General features: G+C 53.0%; 1 pseudogene; it reads right to left on the bottom strand.

Moving 5' to 3' along the window:
• Window positions 1-287: 287 nt before the first annotated feature.
• On the bottom strand, window positions 288-2,128 carry LOC144105198 (uncharacterized; annotated as a pseudogene).
• Between the last annotated feature and the right edge of the window lie 3,409 nt (window positions 2,129-5,537).

The raw sequence follows: 5,537 nt of genomic DNA, 5'->3' as shown, positions 1-5,537 counted from the left end.
GCATGTTGCGGCACAAGCTTAATTAGAAAGTGATCAATACATTCAATCACTATGGAATGGGAGATGGTGATTGAGCGGCGAACTAGAACTGCTATTCGAGAGGGTGTGGGGGATGTGGGCAGAACAGCAGCATAGCACGGTAAGGTAAGCGGGTTTGAGGGTTCCAGCAGGACAAGTATGTCGGGTCCCGTAGAGCAGGACAGCATTTGGTGGACCACGTGACGCTCTGGCCAAAGCCCTGGCAGTTCCACTGCCAGAGTGTAAGATTACGGTTTGGAACTGTAGCTTTACTCAACTGCAATCATGAGAGTCTTTAGGGGAGGGAGCCGGAACGAAGGCGTGGGGGCCTGAGCTACGGCAGGGATATGGTTGTTTGGTCCTGACGGTGCTTTGGGCTTCTTGCGTCTGTTTGGCATGGAGTCGCACTTTGGGAGGCTGGTTTCGTAAGTGCTGAGCCGGGATTGAAGATCGTTTTAGCGGTCAAAGAATCCTTGGTTTAGTATGTCGAATCGGTTGTTAAGAATAGCATTATCTTGTGTTATGCAGATTACCGCGTTTTTGAGGGTTGCACATTCCTGTTTGATGTGACTTATGGCGTCCTAAAATTTTGCCTCAAAGCGAGCTGCAAAGGACTCAAGCAGGGTAGGTATGCTGTCTAGTGAGATGGGCGCGGAGGGAGGGGCCGTTGTGTGCGGAGGTGAATCTGTAGAGGGTTCAGTGTCAGCCTCCACCACTAGCAAATCAGAAGGAGGTTCGGAGCGCCTGGGCGAAATATGGGCGGTGGGTGGCTTGGGAGGGAGAGTTTGCGACGTAGTAGGAGCGGCGGTAGATGGAATGGGAGATACCGTGGCAAGAGCACTTATCTGGGCTTCCAGTCTTGCGGTGTGTTGTCGAAGGGCGGCGGATTCTGCTCGGGCTGCTGTAGCATCTGCTTTAGCCTGCGCTGCCTCCGCGGGGGTTTTTCCAGGGCGTGTTGTAGATTTGCAGTCGCTGTCATGGATGTCATGTGATCGTGTGAAGAGAGGGAGGTGTTCCAGGCTTGTTGCAACGGCACTGCCCAAGCTTGTTTATGTTAGTTGGGCTGGATGTTTCCGGACTACAACTGAGGAAAAGTCTCCCTGGCTGCGACCGCTTCTTGCTTCTGCGTTTGTTCGTGGCTGGAATGTTTCCATGGCTGGTGCAGGTTTCGCCCCATGCAGGATCCCGTGCCGGTAAGGTGAGGGCCCTCGCACAGAATGCACTTGGGCGTGCAAGGAAGGTCTTCTTCCGAGAGTTGTGTTCCACAGCGGGGGCAAAGACTGGTCTTGGGGCTTGGGCATACGTCGTGGCAGTGACCCGGCTGTCTGCAGTTAGTGCAGGCATCCGGACTGCCGTGGTATGGGGTGCAGCGGTGGATGGCTCCCATGTATTTGATGGAATGAGGGACCGTAGTGGCGTCGAGGGCGATTACGATGGAGTTCGCCTTTTCCATGCGGCGTGCTACTAGTATGCTGTACTCGGGATTTCTTCCGACGAGGTCTTGGTAGAGTCGCGTCGGGGTCTCATCGTCGTAGGCGTTGGTGACCACTCCTCTGGTAGCTCCCGGTGGGGGAGCCACGTAAGCTGCGCACGGGTAGGTGTGGTCTCCAATGGTAAGGGAGGTCAGCGTCTTGGGAACCTCGGCTGCTGGAAAGTGTGTTGTTGCCATGGTGAAAATATTGTTGGTCGGGTGGATACGCAGGCAGAAGTCGTCCGGTGGGACGATTTTCAGCCGGGTCTGCACTGCCTTGAAAAGTCGAAGTGGTGGGATGTCCTGCTGTCGTAGTTCACCTCGCTGGCGAACGACTACTCGAATAGCGTTGGCTGGGAGCGGTGGCAGCTGCCTGCTGCGCCGCAGTGTGAGGCGAACCTCCTTGGTGGCAGGTGGTAGGCGGGCTGGCGTCTTGCCGCTGCCCGTTTCAGCTGCTGCGTCGCGCGCCGCGTTCTTGGAGTTCGGGCTAGCAGCGTCGGAGGTAGCGTTCTCGGAGCGGTAAGGTGTTCTTGGCAAGCTGGCTGGGCGGGAGGCGTAGGCCTTATACAGAACTGGCGTCCAGTCGTTGGAATTTAGTTCTTGCGCGGTTATGGTACGGCCTTCAACCGTTACCTCCATGATAACGGCTGGCGTCGCCGACGGTGTCGGCGGAGACGCGTAGTCCGAGTTTGGCTTGGCTCGGCGGCTGAGCGCCCCGGTCCGATGATCGTTCTTAGCACAAAAAAGGTCGGGTATTGCCCGGAATTGGCGGCTTCTCTGTCTTCCTTAGGCCCTTATGTTGCTTTTCGTGCAGATTAGTGGCCGTAGGAGAGGTTGGGCAGGAGTAGCACATAGCGTTTGCCGGAGCCAACGTTGCAGGCATCTGCTCGCGTTGGCCCCTAGCGGCGATCATCTCTGGATCACTTGGTCAAAACCGTGAGCACCGCTAAATCGTTACGAGGTAGCATAGTGAAGCTTTCTGTTCAAAAGAGTCTCTCTGTTTCTGACTTCGTGTGTCAGGTTGACACAGAAGGGCGCCTGATATGTTGGGTCTTTCGGCTCGCCAATAAACATGCTGCCAGTAATCGGGTGCAACGAGGAGATTTCTTGCAGGGTACGGCAACTCCTATATATGCAGACTGCGATCGGTATGTGGTATTCATGGGCGACTTTAACTCCGTGTGCGACCCACGCGACCGCACAGGGCTAGCGAAAACGCCTATAAGAGCCCTGGTATTTTATCAGATATCACTGGAAGCGCAGGCTTACGTGATGCTGGAGTCCACCTTCTCACATATTACAGCAGCCTAACAATCATGTCTGTATCGCATTTACGCTTCCGCAGATCTCCTTAAAAAGCGCATTTCATGCGATGTCATGTCTGTTCCTTTCTCCGATCGTGCCATGGTCATTGCGCGGATTGGAGACTGTGCCCGTCCCAAGTTTCAGCCGCAGTGGAAGCATAATTCTTCATCAATTCTTAATGCAAGCTTGACACTTCAACATCGACTCAGCACACCTTTGGAATCTTGCTTGAGGATGAAGGTTGTGAAGGCATGCGATGGTGTCACCACTTCGCGCACTTTGGCGTGCGCTCCCAGACACCCTTAGAGCGTGTGTGGGTAGCGGTCTCGGTCTCAAAGGAGATGCCCTCGACTCAGCGTGGCAAGCTCAGCCGGAGACCAGCTACCAAATGACAAGGGGGTTGGTCGTTTGGTGCCCAGCTTTCGCCGGTCGCAAGCCAGAGAATGGGTGGGAGCCAGAGGTTCACGAAACAAAACAAAGTTTATACAGCAAAGATACGATACACAGGATTTCACAATCATTCGTACGAGCAGATACGAAGTGATTTAAATACGCAATGCAACTCGTGCAAAGTAACACTTCAGAGAGATTACAATTCAACAAAATCTTTGCACCTAAAATGCACTAGCACAGGGAGAGACAAATAAACAAAACACGAATTGTTCACCCGGCATTGCGACAGTCCGACGACCTGAGGAGCACGACGGGGCCGACCCGCAGGCTGGCGCACGTTGCCTCGCTGGTCCTTGGCTGGTCGAGTGATGTTCTCCCGGGAGTCGAGCGGGCTCGCTTCTCGGAAGCTTAAACGGCGGCTCGGGCTCCTCGACAGCGGTTGAAGCCCCTCATTTATAGGCGCAGACCGCGTCTGTTTGTTCTTCGCACCAAGGCAGGCGCGCACATACACGCAGCTTCAACTGCGCAAACTCCTCCTTCTCGAGCCGGGCGCGCGACCCCATTGGTCGAGCGCGGAAATCACCGTCCAGAAAAATCTAGGTCATTCTCGCCGCGCGTAGTCATCGGCGCAAGAGCGAAAGGGAGAGGGTATCACTTTAGCGCAGTCAAGGTCATGACCTCTCCGTCGACGAGGAGTAGAAACTTCTCAGACATTCTAGACAAATCGACACGCGCGCGACCATGCCTCCCTCGGCGCCGCGCCGGCGAGCTGAGTGGCAGCAGCATGCGCAAAGCTACGTACTCTCCGGGGTTCCTTCCCCGCTGTTCTTTTTTTATTTTACAGCGCGCAGGCGCGATTGCTTTCTAATATGCGCCGAATTTTGTGACACTGCCCCTTCCTTTAAGAATATTGTGCAACAATATTCAAGAAACACAAAATTCACGCGCACATGCTTGCGCTCACAAAGTCAATTGCGAATGCCAAAATACACGCATCACTACAACGATGTCTCCACGTACATGACACTTGACAACTGTCAAGATTCACTTCATTACATGCCGCAACTCGGCAACACATTAGGATAAAATTACACAGGGAGCACCCAAGTACGATGCATACTTTCGCCTGTACTTCCACATACATTTCCTTCTTGCACTTCCGTAATGCGCGCGTGAGGTCCTTTACAGTTGCCTTTTGTCGCAACAAGAGTCTCTTCGGCTCGCCGGTTTTTTTCTCGGCCAACCTGGGCTTCTGTTTCGCCCAACCTGAACCCTCCAGCTAAGTTTTCCGACTCGGAAAAGAATTGTGCGGTTAGGTATGCACACACAAACAAGGCAATCGATGGATTCCAGGGCATTTGCTTCAAAACGCACAGGCTCAAAATATTCACTGGTGTGAATACCCTTTTAGTCACCTTCCAGAATTTTCCTGTCTGATCGAAAGGCAGCTGAAGTAATGTGCACAACAGCACGATGAACATGTCTACAACCTGCCCTAAGCTGAGCTTAGCAGGAGTTTTAGACAACTTGTCCTCTTGAGCAGTCTTTCTTTCGCGTCTCGCTGCTTCCTTGTGACCATTCCGTGGCCTTCCTTTCGGTTTCGCACAGCTTTCTGCTGCAGTGCCCGTTCCTTCCAGCGAAAACGTTTTTTTCTTTCTCGGGGCGTTCATCCGCTGGACTCTTCCGTTCTTCGAGGTTGAATGTCTGCTTCACTGCTCATTTGCTTCAGCTAGCACGCTCGCGCTTCCTCCGCCACTTATTTTTCGCTTGGCGATCACTGCGCCGTTCCGAAGAGCAGGATTCGGATTTCTCCGTCTCGTGGCTACTTTCTGGGCCCTTTAGAAATTTTGCCTCCTTTGTTTCCCAATATGAGGTCGCATATGGGGCGCTGCATGCAGAGTGCAGCTAGTTTCCCGCTGTATTAGGGAGTCCGCACATGTACTTCAGCTTCCGGCAAGCGCTGAAACGAGCCCACCACTAGCCGCACGAGGCTCTTCGTTCCGGTCAGATCCTTATCTCTTACTAATCTTCGCTTTATGATAACCGCGCTGCTTCCCGTGTCTCGCAACACTGTAATTGTTTTTTCTCCTATCTTCCCTCTCAGGACAGGCATTCTGTTCATTTCGGCTTCCGGTAGCCGTTCACTGGTACCTTCTTGGCGTTCTTCAGTTCTTCTTCTTCTTCTTAGTAAGCATGGCACATACCCACGCAGGGGGATTGGCCAAGGTTCAGTAGATAATTCCAATGAGGTATTTGCGCGAGGAAAAGTAGTCATGAGAAGACTAAATCAATATGAAAATTGGAACAGTCAAATGAATTAAAGAACTATTAATTACCAGGAAGAGAATCG

This window comes from Amblyomma americanum, chromosome 9 (assembly GCF_052857255.1).
Source record: "Amblyomma americanum isolate KBUSLIRL-KWMA chromosome 9, ASM5285725v1, whole genome shotgun sequence".
Lineage (NCBI taxonomy): Eukaryota > Metazoa > Arthropoda > Arachnida > Ixodida > Ixodidae > Amblyomma > Amblyomma americanum.
This window is presented reverse-complemented; position numbering and strand designations above follow the sequence as displayed.